This window comes from Neovison vison, chromosome 12 (assembly GCF_020171115.1).
Source record: "Neovison vison isolate M4711 chromosome 12, ASM_NN_V1, whole genome shotgun sequence".
Taxonomy (NCBI): Eukaryota; Metazoa; Chordata; class Mammalia; order Carnivora; family Mustelidae; genus Neogale; species Neogale vison.
In genome coordinates, this window is record NC_058102.1 from 47635479 (window position 1) to 47655572 (window position 20094).

Sequence of the window (20094 nt, forward strand, 5' to 3'; positions counted from 1 at the left end):
CCCGATGGAGAGAAGGCGGGGCCGGGGGCGGGGCGGGGGCGGGGCTGGCGTGGGGCTGGCGTGGGGCAGGCGTGGGGTGGGAGGAGCCGACGCGCTCCCGCGCCCCCTGGCGTCAGGCGGGACTCTTCGCAGGTGACGGGGCGCGTGCCCCAGGTGCCTCCGCGGACGGTTGCCCTGGAAACGAGCGCTAGCCTAGCCAGAAGGTGTTTCCCTGGGCTCTATAGGCAGCCTCGAGTTAACTTCGTGTTGGACTGTCCAGGAGTCGGAAAATGAACCTTCGATGTGAGTTGAGGACTGCTAGAACCAACCTGAAACTTGGCGTCCATATATGTATATGTAACTTACGACGTGTGTGTGTGTGTGTGTGTGTGTGTATGCGTGCGTGTGCGCGTGTGCGCGCTCCTGGGAATGGGGGCAGAGGAAGCCTGATAGAACCAGATTCCATCATTTCAGCAGCGACTTGAGCATTCGAGAATGTCCTTTCTGTACCCGCCTTCTCTCATCTTTTGTGTTAACTTTTTTTTATCAGACGTCCACCCCACATTAGATTCTCCAGGTAGAAAAAGTGAAAAATACAGAATCGAGGTCCCAAAATCGGATCAAAAAGAGGCGATCACCGTATGTATCTCTGTGTTTAGTAAAAGACATGCAATTTATGGGCCAAATATTGAATAGGACCATCATTCTAAATATTGATCACATTTGTTAGAGGCAGTGAAGAAAAGTACATTATGTGTATGACTACAGGAATCAGAATTCCTGGGACTGAAATCACTGTCCCTAGCTGGGTGATTTTGGGCAAGTAGACCTCTAATTTTCCCGATTTTCTCAAAGGTAAGTAGGGATAATAAGCATATCTACCTCACTGAGTCATTGAGAGATTAAATGGTGTAATACATGTAAAACAGTGTACTACCTGATGCAGGCTGCCCAATGAATATCAGCTGTTATTATTAATAACATTACTGTTACTGTCCACCCATAATCCAAACAGAAACCTGGAAAGTCATTATTTACTTTTTCATACCCCTTGCCAATAGAGCAAGTCTTAACCATTCTCATTCCCAAGTTAATTCTTCAATCTATCCCATTTCCTATTCACTGTCACTAGATAATAACCTTCCTCCATTAATGGACTTCTAACTATTCTCCCTTACCTCCTGTCATTCGTGTCATGTCCTGAATGAATACCATTAGTCATCATTTATGTGCTCCATCTCTGTGCCTACATGGGAACAAAGAAACCATTATACACAATCCCACCCCAAGAACTGGAACATAGCAAGGGAGACAGGCATAACAGTAACTAGGTGGAATAAATACATTCAGCATACAGCAAACTGGGTTCTCCAATCTTGTCATACTCTCTCATACATGTCATGTTCACATATGCTACTCCTTTTTCTTAAGTCCTGACCCTCCTCCTTTTCCTTTACCTAATTCCTGCTTATCCTTCATTATTCAGACTAAGCATCAGTTCTGTTGTGAACCCTTCACTGTTGCTTGCCACCCAACCCTATTGCACCTCAATACGGGTTGCTCTTGACTGTGCTCCCATAGGACCTTGTCTCTTTCTAGCACTTATCACATAGAATGATAATTGTAGTTTTGTCTCCTTTCCTAATAACTATGAGCTTCTGGAGAAGAAGCGTAAGACCTCACATGTAGTAGGACTGGCTCCATATATGCAGATAAGTAAATGATATACGTGCAAATGTACTATCTTGGTATAAATGTTTAGAAGATGGGCACCTGGTTGGTTCAGTCGGTTAAGTGTCAGCCTTCAGCTCAGGTCGAGATCCTGGGATCCTGGAATCAAGCCCTGCATTTGGCTCTCTGCTCAGCGGGGAGCCTACTTCTCCCTCTCCCTCTGCCTGCCACTTTCCCTGCTTGTGCTCTTTCTCTGTCAAATAAATAAAATCTTTAAAAAAAATAAATGTTTAGAGGACAGGCCTTATGATGTGTTCAATGTAGTAGTTAAGACATGGAACATCTACAGGAAATAGTAAACAGTAACATCATGCCTGAGTCTCAGGTTGGTCCATTTGCAAATCACCTGGCATCCAAGAGGCTCTTAAAGGTGTACTTAAAGGTGTTTCCTCTCACATTCTTAACCTGTGAGCACAGTTTGAGAATGAGAAGAGTGATATGAGTAGTTACCTATAATAATATTTCATTGTCCTTGCAGCACAGAGACCAAAATACATTACAAAGTGTGAGACACTCGGAATCTCAGCCTGCAAAGTATATAAAGTGTTGTAAGCATCTTAGGTTAGATTGCTCACCCATATTTTAAAGGGACAGATCCTTCACAAAACTTTAAAAACATGAGGACAGATTTTGTGGTATGCTTAAATGTGACTTCTTTCTCTTTCATTAAAAAATAACTTATACAATTAGTGTCAAATACAACATGTAAATAATATTGTATTTCTTAAAGAAATCTTAAGACTTTCCCATCCATACCTGATGCCAGAAAATGAATAAGATGATTGCAAATATCTAGAAATTTTAAATTGAACAAGTCATTCTATGCTTTTTATCCTTAGTTATGATTTTTTATTGTTTGTTTGCCTCTTTTGTTTATAAAGTCCAGAAAATTTATAGGGTACTTTCCAGTTTCAAACTGACTTCACACTAATTATCTCACGAGTCTTTGACAGAGAACAATTGGACATACTTAGAAGGGTAGTTAGTCTTCCTCTTTACAGATAGGGAAATTGGGCTACCAAAGTTAGGGCCTAGGTCTTCAGAATATGGGGTAATATCTTGCAAACAAATGAAGTTAAAACTCTAAAGAGCATACTAGACTTCATGTCCAGTAGTATGACAGACTAAAGAGTGGCCGATTGTCCCACCAAAAGCAACTCAAAATGCTAGGTAAAATATATAAAATATCTTATAAAACATTTTGATAAGCTGTCATGAATTCCCTTCAAGGGCAAAAAACTTGGTAAAAGCAGGAACACAGACAGTAAATAGTAACAATGCAAAAAGAAAAACGAAGAAGAAGGGGGGAAGCTGGTTAGAAGGAAAAATAACCCAAAAAATATCTATCATTTCCTTGTCTAGCAAAAGAATTATTTCTGAGCCAGTGTTTGTATTCCCATAAAATTTTCCTTTTGCAACTCCTGTACAAAAACAGAACTGCTCTGAAGTGTCTTTTATTAGATCAGTTATGGACAACTCTGCATCTCAGGCCCCTTTACTGATGTTGGAAACTGCAAAAAATTCGAAGGCTGAGAGAAAAAGGCTAACACAAGAGCTTAGACACTAAAGAGTATGTTTCCCTTCAAAGAGTCACTTTAACAAACTACTTACATAAAGGAAAAGTTTGGTAATTGGCTTCAGATCCATATTATCTCACAGACACCTAAATTGTCATCTAATAAACACATTCTTATTTATTGCTTCTCTCTGCCAGGTACATAAATAATCTACAGTAAGAGAGAAGAGAAGGAGAGGTGAGACACCATGAGAGGACTTCAAAGCTTTCCCACAGTCCCAGGCTCCGATATATTCCTGAAGCTTCCTTCATTCCTACCCGTAAGTTCTATGACAAATCCTTGTATTCTTAAAAGAATCCTCCCATTTTACTTAGATTTCTAATGGATCGCTATCACTGGCCACCAGAAAATTATCCTGAACAATGTATTTTAATGGAGTAGTTGGCTTCTGTACCAGTTAAAAACTCAAAATAGCAGTAGCTTACACAAAATAAAATGATTTCTCTTATGTAAGTATAGACAGTTCAGGGTTGTTACGGTGGCTCTCTAATAAACACATAGGCTCTCTTTATCATGTGGCTTTATTATCCTGAACATGCAGTTTCTACCTTATGATCCATAATAGCTGCTGAAGCTTCAGCCATCACATCCTTATTTCCAGCCAGCAGAAAAGAGATAGGGGCAGAAGAGGACACACCCCTCTTATTTAAGAAAACTTGCAGGGGCACCTGGGTAGCTCAGTTGTTTAAGCGTCTGACTCTTGGTTTCAGCTCAGGTCATGATCTCATCAGTCTTGTGATTAAGCCCTAAATCAGAATCCACACTCAGCAAGGAGTCTGCTTGAAATTCTCTCCCCACTGCCCTCCCCACTCATTCTTTCTCTCTGACTCTCTAAAATAAATCAATAAATCTTAAAAAAAAAAAAAAAAGTCTGCAGAACTTGTATACGTCACTGCACTTAATTACCCCTTATTGGTCAGAACTTAACTATAAGTAGCGTTGAACATGTCATTTCTATTGAATAGCCATGTACTGAGCTACAAATCAGTAGTTCTAATACTGAAGAAAATAGAACAGATGTTAGAGATAACTAGCAGTCTCTGGCTCACCATCTGAGATCAGACATAGGAGGGGAGAAGTGGTGATGGCATAGAATGTACAAACAGAGCAAAGGCATTATAACGAAAATACACAATGGGTTCAGTAATGGGGAGCCCTGCAGATTAGTGGCACATGGGACAAGAACAGGTAGCTAGTGCCTGGAAAGATATGCAGAGATAAGCAGCAGCCAGACCCTGGGAGATTATAAACGCCAAACTGAGGAATGTGGCATCTGGGAGTCAGAAGAGAGTTCCTAAAAGATTTTGGGTTCAAGGGTGAAATGAAAACAGTGGTTTAGAGGCACCTGGGTGGCTCAGAGAGTTGAGCCTCTGCCTTCGGCTCAGGTCATGATCTCAGGGTCCTGGGATTGAGCCCCACATCGTGCTCTCTGCTCAGCAGGGAGCCTGCTTCCCCTCTCTGCCTGCCTGCTTGTGATCTCTCTCTTTGTCAAATAAATAAATAAAATCTTTAAAAAAAAAAAAAGAAAGAAAGAAAACAGTTGTTTAAGAAGAGTAATTTGGGGGGCGCCTGGGTGGCTCAGTGGATTAAGTCTCTGCCTTCGGCTCAGGTCATGGTCTCAGGGTCCTGGGATTGAGCCCCACATAGGGCTCTCTGCTCAGCAGGATCCTGTTTCCCCTTCTCTCTCTCTGCCTGCCTCCTTGCCTACTTGTGATTTCTGTCTGTCGAATAAATAAATAAAATCTTTAAAAAAAAAAAGAAGAAGAAGAGTAATTGGGTGGCAATGCCTAGAATGTACTCAAGGGGGAATGGGAGGCAAGATTAGATAGGAAGCTACTATGAGATAACGAGTGCCTACACTGCAATAAATACAGAAAAGGGGAAACATTTCAAAGGATGAATCTGTTTAATGCAACAAGAGATTAAATATCCTCTTTCTCCCTCCCTCTCTCTCTTTTTCATGTTCAGCATCCATTATATCTTTTCGAAATCAGCATGGTGATTTTATTTGGAAAAGTACCCTTTCACCATGTTTAGTCCATATGATTCAAGTAGAACTGAATTCTGCCTCTTTAAGGGTGAGGATATGACTGAGGCTCAACCAATCGGGTAAAATGTGGATGGCTACAAGTCATCAGAAAACATCAACAAAACACACTTTCACACAAGGAAGTGACTTACCTTAGGGTCAAAACCAACAATCCTGCATTTGAAACAAGGGGATCAAGTATATGGGTTGGCAGCAGGGCCTCCAGTCAACCTGATTTATTATAAAAGAGAAGGAGGTAAGGCGCAGTTGAAAGATGAATGTTCAAACATACCGTATATGCGGGAAGCATTCTGTTGGTGAGGCAAGGTGGAAAAGGTGCAGCTGAGCAGTCCTGCAAATGCCAGTCTCTTACAAGGAGAATTTAAAGGATAGTCACACACAACCTTTGTATCATAAGGTTTTCTGTTAGACTGGAACATGGTCCAGGCCACTCCTCAGCACAACATTCTGCGCATAGCGTTATCTTAGAAAACTTGGAAATCCTCTTCTTCAAAGATGAGTAATCAATCAAAAAGGAACAGGGATGCAAAGATACCATTAAAAAAAAAAAAAGAGGAGGGAACAGGAAAAAAATGCCAAATTAAAATTTTCATTTAAAAACCTTGCCATTGGGCTCCTGGGTGGATCAGTTGATTAAGCAACTTCGTTTGGCTCAGGTCAAGATCCCAGAGTCACAGGACTGAGTCCCACATCAGACTTCCTGCCTAGTAGGGAGTCTGAGTCTGCTTTCCTCTCTGACCCTTCACCCTTTCATGCTCTCTGTTAGTCTCTCTCTCAAATAAATAATATTTTAAAAAATAAATAAAAATTTTTTAAAAAACCTTGCCATTAAGCAAAAGGAAATTTTAACCAAACATAGAGTCAAAATCAAGAGTTGGACACTTAACCGACTGAACAACCTGGGCACCCCAGAGAAGCTTATTTGAATACAAATGTAATGTACAACATTTTTGGACATGCAAACAATATGGCTATCATGAGCCCTTTTGTAGGACAAGAGTAGAAAATGAGCTTCAGCCAAACAAGAGATCAATTTAGAACCAAAAAAAAAAACCCACACACAAAAAAATACAACTGATCATGATCATTAAATCCATTTAACTGTAGAATTAAATCTAAAATAAGTGTGACATACATTCCAGGTTCAGGATGGCACTGCTGGGACCTTTAACTTTTAGCTTGTACAGCTGAGGCAGAAAGTTGTTTGTGGTATGCTCTATTTGGTAGAAGTTTGTCCTACTATTTCTCTATTAAGAACTCTTCTTAAATGTGTTCTGTTATTGTAGCACTTTTTACAACAAAACTCTACTTGACCAGTTCCAAACTGTACAAACCGTATAAAGCTCCTCCTCTCGGTGGGTTTCTTATTTCTATGTGGGATCTCCTCTCTTGCAGTGTCCTGTAAATAAAGATTAAATTCCACCCTTAAAAAAATATAAATTAAATAAGTGTGACAATTATGGTCCTAGAACAGAGAGTAAATTATAAATCCTGACAATGTAGCAATGAAACAACCAATAGAAGTTGAGAGAGAAAAGAAATAAGGTGAACACTACAAAAAATATATGATTAGAGAATGGGAGAGGAGGGAGAGGAAATATACTGCTTATTGCTTTGAATAATATCTAAAAATATAGTTATAAGGTTATTAAGATACCCACTGGACCAGAAATACATGCCTTCCAAATTCAAAAACATGCCTACTAAAGAGTATATATGCCATATAGTGATAACAATTTAAACAAGTAATATAAACTAAAAGTATAACAAAAATTATATGTGGACTAAAATAGAACATAACTTTCATTTCGATTAATATAAAAAGATTAAATTTACCAATTAGTTGAAAAGTTTCCTCAGATGGAATATCAAATCAAATCCCAACTATGTGCTATACATGTAAGATAATGAAAGCAAAGTGCTTTAGAGTGAAAACAAAAGGAGAGATGAAAGTATACTAAGCAAATGAAGCCAATATCAAAATTTTATCTCAAACAAAGCTTAATTAGGGAAAAAAGTATTAAATGAGACAAAGACAGGCACTGTATAACAATAAAGCATGAGATACAAAATTAAGATCTCACACTTATAAAAATCTATATACCAGATTGCATAGCATTAAATTTATAAAGAAAAAACTACAGCAGTTTCAAGGAGGAATCAACAGGACACATGGAAAATTTACCTCTCATGCAGAACAGATCAAGTGGTAAAAAATAAGTAAGGATAGAAAAGCCACCCTAAGTAACATAATTAACAATGTAGATTTTATATGTTTATAAATTTGTATAAATAGATGAGAGAAAATAAGAATGTATCTCCTTTTTATATACTTATGCACTATTCACAAAAATTGACTATGCATCGAAAGGGGCTTCATACAGGCCTTAAGACAGGGGAATGCATGTTTATTCTCTGCCCCACTTTTATACAGTTAGCCGTTCTTTATTTCCTTTACATATCAAATTGCCAGATGTCAAAAAAAAGTTTGAAACCCACTGTGACACACACACACACTTAACAACGTAAATATATTTATTTTAAATTTAAGATGCACAGCCCACCTGACAAATATATGGAATGGAATGTTACAAAGCAACATTCAGGAGGTAACCTAATTGCCCCGGGTTAGCTAGAACACAGAAAGCTTTCAAGGGTTCTCCTGCCAGCAAGGAATTTGGGGAGTTTGGCATAAGGATGGGTGTTTAGTCTAGGTGGGGCCTCTGCCATGAAGTGGGGTGGGAGGGAACGCTTCAGTACTCACTCAAGACAAAGGAGAAGTCTGATGCTCCTTGCATCCTTCATCAGGCAAGCTTGTGACCTGAGCTGCTGAAGATTCTTTTCCCGGTGTAAGAATGGAGGTTGTCCTGGTTGTCAGCGTTTCTTACGCCTGTGCCCTTAACCATCCGCAGGCTGGACAAAGACAAAGCAGTGTGTACAGTTAGGTTTGTTTTAATGCATTCAGGCCACATTATGGGAACTAGTTAAAGAGATGTTTTGAGGTCAAGGACTTTGGGGAATTGAAAGAGCTCTCAGAGGCCCAACTCACTCAACATGCCAGCCTTAAGAGATTGTGTTTTCTCTCTGATCTGATGAAACACCTGAGGACACTGAGCTTGAAACCAGAGGGGAAAGGAAGAAGGGCTTTTGTGTCAGAAAATGAAGAGCTCAGGCTCAAACCAGGCTTGTGAATTGAGCTTGTGGCCCCTGGGCATTACAGATTTTGAAGTGGTGTTATACTATTTTGGTCAGCATAAAGTCTATATTTCCAGAGACACATGTTCTGATGAATATGAACCATATTTTACATTTCTGCAGCTGCTTTTGCCATGCAAACCTCAAGATGTGTTTGAATTACCAAGTAACTCTTCTATCTGTGCAGCTTGGTGAAGAGAAGAATTTAATTTCAGAGACCTGAAAAGAAACTATACTATCAAAAAAGGAAAAATTCAATTAGAATTTGAAAAGTGGCTTATGAATCACAAAATTGTCCTGAATTTCTGTCTACATGGCTCTCTTTCCTGAAACTATTGCAATCCAGGCGGATGGCACTCTCAGTAACAAAAAATTTGGAATAGAAATAACTGTACATTGCTTGAATACAGTCCAGACACCTCAAGAATTGTTCAGTCTCATACCTATATGTATTGGTCACTGTCATAATAAAAGTTAATCGGTGAGTTTCTGTTTTAGGTAAATATTTTTCAGGACCAGAAACACTCTGACATCATCCCCATGTGAAATAAATCTTGCCAGACAAGCAGACAAGACACTTTTGGCGGCAAGGAATGGACTTCTGTCCCCAATTCAGTGCCAGCAATGCCAACTCAGTACCCAAACGATTCAAATAATTGTAGAATATCTGACCTTGAGGCAAACTGGAGGTAGTATGGGAAATAACTGAGTACTGCTTAGCATGGTATTTTAGACAGGGTAAATGAATAATAAGAATATAGACCCTTAATTAGTCTGTCTCTTGGGGTCTTAAAATTTCCAGCATATCATAATTCTGAGGCTTTAGCAAGGCCTGGCCAAGAGATATGAGTCATTCCTAGTTTTGGAATGCTATTGCACATTTTATTAACAGTTGACTAAGTAAATCTGAAGGACTCTTAATGCTATCCTATTACTCCCTAATTTTGAATATCATTAGGAGACAATTCAGGACACACACACATGAGTTTCTGATTATCCATACAATGTGGACATCATGGTTCTAAGGAATTAGAACTTCTGGTATGAGCATGACTAGCTATATTAGTATTTTCTCTTTCTATCTTTGAAATGATTTAAGAGCCACAAAGATTATAAACATAACCTACATCTCCCTCCCCCCAAATTCACCAACCATTTTTTTTCTTTTGCAAACTAGGACACTAGTATCCTGCCCAGATTCTAAAACATGTATAGGAGTTGCCAAAACCAGCTGAAGTTGAGTAGAAATTATGTGAGAGAAAGTAGACAGGAAAAAAACATAGGGATGCATCTTAACAGCAAGAAGACCCAGCTAGACACTGCTAACAAAAGTGTTAACATGTGGGGCACCTGGGTGGCTCAGTGGGTTAAAGCCTTTGCCTTCAGCTCAGGTCATGATCTCAGGGTCCTGGAATCGAGCCCCACATCGGGCTCTCTGCTCAGCGGGGAGCCTGCTTCCCCCTCTCTCTGCCTGCCTCTCTGCCTACTTGCAATCTGTCTGTCAAATAAATAAAATCTTTAAAAAAGAAGAAGAAGAAGAAAGGCAGTAGAAAAAAACAAACCTTCAAAGAAATAAAGATAAAATTAGAAGGAATGTAAAAAAGAAAAGATATTTAAGATAACAATATAGAAAAAGAAACGAGAACAACAAGCAAAATAAAATAACACTCAAAAAAAAAAAGATTAGAAACAAAATAATAGAGAAAACACGCAAAGGGGATTTGTGTTCCCCCCCCCCAAAAAAAGACTCAACATAATGGAAGAAAATAAATATTTAAAGATACAACTGAAGAAAACTTTGCTCAACTAAAAGACAACTCTTCTACTGAAAATCTGTGTTATAATCTAAGGACATCTTACCTAGAATAGCTCGCTGACTACAAAGACAAAAAAAAAAAAGAAAAAAGAATCCTTTGAGTAAGGTTGCAAATAAGTTGCTTATAAAGGGAAACTATCAGGCTGGTCTTATAATTCTATACAGTACTGTTCATTATAAGAAGACAGTGGAACAACATAGATAAGATACTCAAATAGAGACGGTGGACACAGAGACTTGAAGTCTAGCCAAACTGTCTTTCAAGTATAAAGACTAAAGACAAAGAGTTTTCAATATGCAAAAGCCAAATAAACTTGTTCCTACTAGCCTTTCTTAAGAAAACTACTAGAAGATGAACTTCAGGCAAAAAAGAGATTACTGGCCAAACTACAGCAGAGGTTCTGCTTGTGAACACTGTGTAGTTAAATGGAACCCTTTCACTGTGCCCTCCAGAATTCGGCTATCACTAGCCAAACTCCTTGTATCCTTAACCTCTTCTCTCTGCATTTCACTCACCTCCTTGCTCTAGAAACCTGGCTCTTCCCTGAGGATACTGCTTCCCCTGCAACCATCATGAGTGGTGACTGTTTCTCTCCAAGGTCATACACCTGGGCTTCAGGTGGGGCAGGCCACCTCTTTATTCTCATTGTCACTTTCAGACTTTTCGCACTCCACTCACTAAAATCCCCCAACTTTAAAGCCCTTGTTAGCAGATTAGTTCACCCCTAATAGCGTTCATTTTTGCTGTCATTCATTGACACTTAGGTCATTTGCTCTTGCTCCTCAGTGATATTAACTACGATCTGGTAATCTCTCTCTTTAGTCTTAATTCTTGGTGATTTTGATAAATATTGTAGGCAATCCATCCAACACCATAGTCTCTCAGTTTTTTTAACTCCTCCATCCAAATAGCATTGTTCTTGCCATATCTCAGTCACTCCTAGTCATGCTCCAGACTTTGTCATTATCAATAACTTTATGATCTTAATTCTATCATTCTGTTTTCTGACATCTCACTTCCCATGTTTCCAACTGACTCCCTTTCGTGCTCCAAATCCCAATAATCCTTTGATCCCTAATCAAGGAAAAATGACATATACAAAGTTACTCACTGCAGCATTCTTCTTTTTTCTGATTTTTTTATTAACATAAAATATATTATTTGTTTCAGGGGTATAGGTCTGTGATTCATCAGTCTTACACAATTCACAGTGCTCATAATGGCACATACCATCTCCAGTGTCCATCACCTGGCCACTCCATCCCTCCCTGCCTGCTCCACTCCAGCAACCATCAGTTTGTTTTCTGAGATTAGGAGTCTCTTATGGTTTCTCTCCCTCTCTGGTTTCATCTTGTTTCACTTTTCCCTTCCCTCCCCCTATGATCCTCTGTCTTGTTTCTCAAATTCCTCATATCAGTGAGATCTGTGAGATCAGTGAGATCATTTTCTGACTTATTTCGCTTAGCATAATACCCTCTAGTTCCATCCACGTAGTTGCAAATGGCAAGATTTCAGGGTTTTTTATGGCTGCATAATATTTAATTGTATATATTTATATATATACACCACATCTTCTTTATCCATTCATCTGTTGATGGACATCTAGGCTCTTTCCATAGTTTGGCTATTGTGAACATTGCTGCTATACACATTGGGGTGAGTGTGTCCCCTTTGGATCACTACATTTGTATCTTTGGGGTAAATACCCAGTAGTGCAATTGCTGGGTCATAGGGTAGCTTTATTTTCAACTTTTTGAGGAAACTCCATACTATTTTCCAGAATGGCTATAACAGCTTGCATTCCCACCAACAGTGTAAGAGGGGTCCCCTTTCTCTGCATCCTCACCAACATCTGTCACTTCCTGACTTGTCAATTTTAGCCTTTCTGACTGGTGTGAAGTGGTATCTCATTGTCGTTTTGATTTGTATTTCCCTGATGCCAAGTGATGTTGAACACTTTTTCATGTGTCTGTTGGCCATTTGGATGTCTTCTTTGCAGAAATGTCTTTTCATGTCTTCTGCCCATTTCTTGACTGGATTATTTGTTCTTTGGGTGTTGAGTTTGATAAGTTCTTTATAGATTTTGGATATTAGCCCTTTATCTGATATGTCTTTTGCAAATATCTTCTCCCATTCTGTCAGTTGTCTTTTGGTTCTGTTGATTGTTTCCTTTGTTGTATGAAAGCTTTTGATCTTGATGAAGTCCTAATAATTCATTTTTGCCCTTGCTTCCCTTGCCTTTGGCGATGTTCCTAGGAAGAAGTTGCTGTGGCTGAGGTCAAAGAGGTTGCTGCCTGTGTTCTCCCCAAGGATTTTGATAGATTCCTGTCTTGCATTTAGTTCTTTCATCCATTTTGAGTCTATTTTTGTGTGTGGTATAAGGAAATTGTCCAGTTTCATTCTTCTGCATGTGGCTGTTCAATTTTCCCAACACCATTTATTGAAGAGATTGTCTTTTCTCCATTGGACGTCCTTCCCAGCTTTGTCAAAGATGAGTTGACCATGGAGTTGAAGGTTCATTTCTGGACTCTCTGTTCCATTGATCTATGTGTCTGTTTTTGTGCCAGTTCCATAACTGTCTTGATGACGACAGCTTTGTAACAGAGCTTGAAGTCCAGAATTGTGATGCCACTAGCTTTGGTTTCCTTTTTCAACATTCCTCTGGCTATTCAGGGTCTTTTGTGGTTCCATACAATTTTAGGATTATTTGTTTCATTTCTTTGAATAAAGTTGATGGTATTTTGATAGGGATTGCATTAAATGTGCAGATTGCTCTAAGTAGCATAGACAGTTTCACAATATTTCTTCTTCTAATCCATGAGCATGGAACATTTTTCATTTCTTTATGTCTTCCTCAATTTCTTTCATGAATATTCTATAGCTTTCTGCATACAGATTCTTTGCCTCTTTGGTTAGATTTATTCCCATCTATATCCTTAGGATAGTTATATCCTAACTATCATAACTAAAAATGGTTGTTGTAATTTGTTCACCTGAAATTATCAACTAATTCTCCAGGCTTAATATGATAAATAATCAATACAGTGGTATAAGATGTGTGTGTTAAAATATTTAATGGTACCATACAAAATAAAAACATATAGTTTTGGTTCTAAATTCAGGGGTCAGGTTTTGTTTTTTTTAAGATTATACAAGCACTCTTTAGTTCATTCAACACTACTAGCCAAATACTTTTAAGGGCTAAGTTACATTAATAATTTTGTCTTTTCTGTTTGGTCTGATCAATTTTTTAAGTAGCTTCATGTAAAATTTGATTTATATTTTATAACAGGTCTATGTTGTTAAGATTCTCTGAGAAACAAATCAAAAGGGCACTAGAATAAAGAATATTTTGTATCTAATACTATAATTAAATTTATGGCCTGAAGGGGTTAGTTGACTTTTAAAGTAAAGTGATGGGTTTATTACAGTCAGAAAAATTGTACATTTGAGAAAGGCCATAGTTAACCACTGAAGGATGACTGAGGAGGTGGTACCAGAATGATCTTCAGAGGTCATCTCAGTGGGCTGGAGGCTGATGAGGATGAGCTGCCTGGAAAAGAGGAAAAGAAGATGGGAGTCCCTGTTGTTCCCCATAAGGGGTCATTACCTTCAAATCTATCATGGTGTCAGAGCATTAACAAGATAAAAACATAAGGCAAAAGAGTTTCCCTCCAACGTATGCTTGAAACCCGAGATAGAAGATATGTAAAATTTTCCATGTCGTGTTTTTCTTTTTCTTTCTTTTTTCTTTTTTTAACATTTTATTTATTTATTTGACACATAGATCACAAGTAGGCAGAGAGACAGGCAGAGTGAGAAGGGGAAGCAGGCACCCTGCTGAGCAGAGAGCCTGATGCGGGGCTCCATCCCAGGACCCCCGAGATCATGGCCTGAGCCAAAGGCAGAGGCTTAACCCACTGAGCCACCCAGGTGCCCCCATGTGGTGTTTTTCTTATCAATGAACATGTCAAACCCCTGGTGACAGAATGCACAGTCTGGTCCAAATTCTCACCGGTATGCCACTGCCTGACTAATTACATCTCCCTAGATGACAGGGTTTGGGAAAGAATGCATAGAATTTCATTTCTTTATTTATTCAAGATACTCATTCACTGACAAAATAATTCAAATGGAAAGGCTTTGGACATATGGAAAAATGGAAAGTAATCTCCTCTCTGAGTTAGGAGCCTCCTGGGAGGGTAGCACGCTGTGTCAATGTTGCAGACCTCCATCTGAAAAGCCAGCAGATTGTAGTCAGGGGCATAAACTCAGAACTGCCTAACCCTGGGTAAAATTCAATAGGCCATAATTCATGCCGGCACATGGATCAGATCAGTAGAGGTCCAGACGAGTGTGGTGACTGCTTTTAAATAAGACCTTTCTTTTCAGATTATTTTAGCACTTTCAATATATCCTCCAGAGAGATTCATACATAGTGCTTAAGGATAATTACTATAATGGGGAAAATTGGGAACAATGTGAATGTCCATCAATAAGGAAATGGCAAAATAAATCACAGCATATACATTGTCTAGAATCTTAGGCATTTGTTAAAAAGAATGATCACAACATACTGATTGGGAAAATGACTGTGACTTATTTTATTTATTTTTATTTTTTGGCTGTGACTTTTTAAAGTAAAACAAGTATTAGAATAACATGTATGATTCCATTTTTAAAGAATTTCCATTTTGCAAGTCAAGTGTATTAGATGCAATCTTTGGGCTCCTTTTCAGAATTTCTCTACTGCCTCTTCTTGCTGAAGGCAACCCTAACACCATTTATTGTACCCTTAACACAACCTCTGCCTTTGCTGAACTCCCTGAGCTGTCTGGAATTGAAGTTGGAACCCTGGCCCTGCACATAGCCCTTACTCCCCACATACTAAGCCTTATCACATCAAGTTGTCTCTCTAGATTTGAATGAAATGCCACAACATGGAGCACAGCAATTGGCCTTCTGAGTGGCTGCCAAGGGCTGGAACTATAAGGAGTTACCTCCCAACTGGGTGAACATTGGTCGATGGGAAATGAGAGACAGAAAGGATCTGAACAGAAAAATCTCCTCCACTGCCTTCTTGCAGAGGACTACTCTGAAGGATATCTTTTTCTTGCAGCCTTTCCAGAAGAGTCCTGCATACCAAGCAACATACCTGCTGAGCACCTTCCATGTCTTTGCCAGGCCCATTATGAAACCCTGGCCAGTGTGGGGACACATCACACCCCAGGGCTTTGCATCTTTGTTTACCTCATCTCTGTTGTTTCTTCACCCTCATCATCTTCAGCTAGCATTTTCCAAGTAAAATGGCCATGATTTCATCCTTGCCTCTGTTTCTCTTGTCTTAGAGGACCCAAACTAAGACCCCAGGAAACTGAATATTGAAGCTAGTAGCTCCCCTTTATCTGTGAGGAATATGTTCAGGATCCCTAAGGATACCTAAAACCACAGATAGCACCACATGCTATATATACTATGTTTTTTCCTATAAATACATACCTATGATAAAGTTAATTTATAAGGGACAACTCCCTTTATCTGTAGTTTCAATTTCCAGGGTTTCGGTTACCCATGGACAGTGATGGTCTGGACCGACGTTCTTCCTCCAGACAGATTGTCAGAAGGTCATTAGTACAATAACAAGACATTTCAGTGCCGACATCATTGTGTCATCGCATTGGCATCATATCGTCTCACGTTATCACAAGAAAGGTGAATACAGCACAATCATATATTTTGAGAGAGAGAGGCCATATTCACAGAACATTTATTACAGTATATGATACTTGTTCTATTTCATTACTAGATTATTATTGCTAATCTCTTCTGTACCTAATTTATAAATTAAACTTTATCATAGATATGTATATATAGGAAAAAAGAGAGTGTGTATAGGGTCAGGCTCCATCTGATTCAGGGTTTTGGAATGTATCCCCCACAGATAAGAAGGGGACTCCTGTAACCAATTAAACTCAACTTTAAAGATTTTATTTATTTATTTGACAGACAGAGATCACAAGTAGGCAGAGAGGCAGGCAGAGAGAGAGGAGGAAGCAGGCTTCCTGCTGAGCAGAGAGCCTGATGCAGGGCTCGATCCCAGGACCCTGGGATCATGACCCGAGCTGCAGGCAGAGACTTTAACCCACTGAGCCACCCAGGTGCCCCTAAACTCAACTTGAAAAAGAATTCGGTTCTTGGTAGGGCAGTCCTAGTGCTAGAAGAGCTAGAGCCAGAAGAACACAAATACGGTCCTGACGGCAGAACTTGGCAAGTCACCAACAAAGAATTCGGGTTGGTGGTGGAAGTAGCAATTACCGAACAAGTGAGAATTACCATTTCCTGACCTGGACCAAGGCCCTCACCCTAAACCTAGTCTGACAGCCCTCCTTTCAGGAGCTTCAGAACTTTACTACCCCCAGGAGCTTCAGAACTGCATTAACAAAATTAGCCAACTTCAAATTACAGTCATGGGATGGGTGGGGAAAACAGGCAAATACTCCTCTACGCAATTTTTATTATTCTGGCGCCAGGAAATGTTCTAAGTGCTTGCAATTCAGCGGTGAAGCAAAGGGACAAAAATCCCCACCCACATGGAGTTTATGTACTAGAACTGGAGAGAGGCGGGGAGGGGGTCGGGAGGCAATATAACCAAAAATTACAAAAATTAATTTTAGTCCTTAGTTTCCTAGCCAGGCTAGCTCTGAAAACAAACAAACAAACAAACAGAAAACAAAAAACAACTTGTCAAAGCAAGAGAGTTTTATTATTTTCTTCCCCCCTGGCTCTCTTTATAGCCTTGTCTGCTCCCTTTTGCTTCTTGCTTAGCAGCTTCCCCATCCCCCCTCCTCCTTACTCTGGGCTCTGTGTCTAGTCAACTGAATCTCAAGCTCTTGGGATGAAGCCCACCAATCCTTTTTCCGCCCCAAAACCCTCTCCAGATGGTTCAGATGATCCACCAGTCTGCTTCAGTCCTCTCCTCCCTGCTGCCACCCATCAAAATTTGCCCAATTTGTGGGACCCCCCCCCCAGGACTTGCTCACTGCATTCCAAAGTGACGCTATTAGCTCAAGCGAATGTGTTACTTTGTTTTTAAAGACTTAATGATACTAACAGTCTCTGGTATTTGCAGAGTGCTTTCGTATTAGCAGAGCATTTCCATATACAATCATCATTTGGGTCACATTACTACCCCCAAGGAGTAGGCAAAACGGGTTTTAGTCCCCTGTTTTTACTGCTACAGAGAATGAACCTCAGAGCCATTGAGTCTTTTGCTCAGGGTTTTTCAGCTGGGGAGAACAGAGTTGGTATGAAGAGTCTTCCAATTCCTTAATTGTCCTGTTTCCCCTGTTCTTTTGCACTGTTCTCTCCAGATGATAATTTGAATTACTTTGCTAACAATTCATCATGATTCTAAAGGTGGAAATGCCAGGCGCCAGAATGGGCTGACAGAAAAGAAGCCTGGGACAGGTATGTCTTTGGTGTCTTAAGTCAACTAGACAGATGTTCTGGTCCACCTTCAAGAAGAGCCAATGCTGTCAGAATCAAAATCACTATCAAGTAATAGATATACAACTAATTAGCCTAAGCGACACAGCCTGTGGGCCAGTGTTTATTGGCAACTGGGCTACTTTCTGTGCCTTCAGGCACTGCTGCTGGCTCCTTCTCCGCAAGCTGGCTGCCAGGAGCCAACTGTCCCTCCCACACACCCCCTCCAATCAAGAGTCAGCATCCAGATGGTACCACTCTTTCCTCACCCCCGCCCCATATCTGAAATTGCAAGGGTGACCATGTAACTTACTCTCAGAAGCAGAACAATTTTGAGAGAAAATGAGGGTAGTATTAATAATTACACCAGGACCACAAGTGTAGACGAGAATTGTCCTGGATAAACCAGAGCCCTTCTCTTTAAAAGGTGGTGAAAACCTTTTAAAAAGCAACTGACTGAATTAAAACTAGTTTTCTCTTTCCTGGTATGCTTCTGATAAAGCTGCCAATACATACAAATAAATGTATCCTCACATCCCACAGAAAGAAAATATTCCTGAGAGGTTATGTGTTATTAGAGTGCCCAAGGAAGCTAACTAGCTAAGGAAATTTGAGAATTCTTTGGAAATGTAAAACAATCCTTTCACAACACCTTTCCCATGTCTGCTGTTAAGGTTGTAAAATTTAAATTTTCTCTAAGTGTCTCACCAGTATAGCAATCTCTACTGGCCTCAGTTACCCGTAGTAGAATACTTAATTCTCACAAAAACCCTGGGAGAAAGTGTAATACGGAGCACAGGGACAGGACATAGCTTTGTTGAGGCATCCTTCTGGAACGGACACTGCTGCTCATCCTACCAAGGAAATCCTCACTCACGGAGCGTTTGCTCTGGGTTTTACTATTGTAAAATAGCGGGCACTCATTGTGAACAAAAACTGGAAAATACAAAAAAGTGAAAAGCAGGAAAAATAGTTATTCATAATCATTACCTCACTAGTAACTATTATTAACATTCTGTACACTTAGTTGCAGATATTTGTATTTTTTGTAACTTTCTTTTTTACTTAGTTGGGGTCATTCTGTATCATTCTTGCTATTCACTTTAATTATATTACATGTATTTCTCCATGTCATTACAAATTATTTATAAGCATAATTTTAAATAACTGCACAGTAATCCATTATGTAAAGAACATCTTGTTCATTTAACTATTTGCAGCTTATAGGGCATAAATGTTTTTTCCCACTTATAAGTAACACCACAATGAATACTTTATATTAGAAGCTTTTACTGTGTACTTCATGTTATTTCTCAGAGCTAGATTCCAGAAACAAATTATCTTAAAATACATGAACATATTTAAGATTCTTGTTATATGTTATAAAAAGCCTTCCAACAGGCTTTTATCCAGTTTATATACCCATCAATAATAAATATGACCCTCGCTAGCTCAGAATCTATTCATATGTGAAACATGATGTATGTCTTTTGTTTTGCCTTTCTTTGATCTCTAGAGAGGCTTAGCTACTTCCCATATATGGCTAACTAATTATGTTTTCTATTCCACAAATTGTTTATATCATTTGCACACCAGAATTTTTGCTAATGTCACAAATTAGAAACGTGTATTGTATGTTAAAAAAGCTCTGTATGTTCAGTATTGACAAAAATAACAAAAAGATCCGCTAAAAATTATTATGTGGATTATAGAATTAGTATAATACACAATTTCCTATAGACAGCATTCAAGACATAAGTATATAAGGAACGAAACAGTCATATTCAGTGAGATCCTGACACTAATATTCGTCTTCATCAAGAACTGGCAAAACTCTGAGCCAGGGAGGCAGCAAAGACAATGCTGTCAGTGCTGGGCACGGGATGTCACATTCTAGACTCATTATCTCCCTTCCCTGAGTGTATTTCTCTGTGCTTGAATATTTAATCATTTCATGCCTCCTGTCGTAGATGCTGAAGCAGATGTTATTGTCACCTTTGCAGATAAGAAGTCCGGAGTCCAGAGAGGTATGTAACTTGCTCAAGACCACGCAGCTAGAATAGTCGAACACTTTCTCATTCTAAACCTCATGCTCTTTCCACTCATGTGCTCCTACCTGAAGTCAGATGTTTAAAGGCATTCAGAAAAACAAGCAAGCAAGGGGCCTGAGAATGTTCCACAGTAGCAACTATCAAGTATTAGAGATGCCCTAGCCAGACTGCACTGCACGTTAGGAACATAAAAACATTCATTTCACACT

At 39.4% G+C, this 20094-nt stretch overlaps 1 protein-coding gene and 2 long non-coding RNA genes across 3 annotated transcripts in view; 1 reads left to right on the top strand and 2 right to left on the bottom strand.

Annotated features, from left to right (window-relative positions):
* LOC122892615 (RAB3A interacting protein) overlaps positions 1-1180 on the bottom strand; it is a 45647-nt gene extending 44467 nt beyond the window's left edge. Inside the window, exon 1 of the mRNA XM_044229327.1 lies at positions 1158-1180. The gene's annotated coding sequence lies outside the window, so the exon portion shown is untranslated. The remainder of the gene's footprint in view (positions 1-1157) is intronic.
* LOC122892618 lies at positions 102-19858 on the top strand. Its single transcript, XR_006381429.1, has 5 exons — positions 102-282; positions 530-618; positions 3425-3546; positions 17720-17816; positions 19805-19858. It is a non-coding gene; the product is annotated as an uncharacterized LOC122892618 (long non-coding RNA).
* Positions 1950-8297, bottom strand: LOC122892617. The gene is made up of 4 exons (XR_006381428.1): positions 8102-8297; positions 6672-6736; positions 5469-5547; positions 1950-2115 (listed from the first exon to the last, which is right to left on the bottom strand). It is a non-coding gene; the product is annotated as an uncharacterized LOC122892617 (long non-coding RNA).
* Positions 19859-20094: the final 236 nt, after the last annotated feature.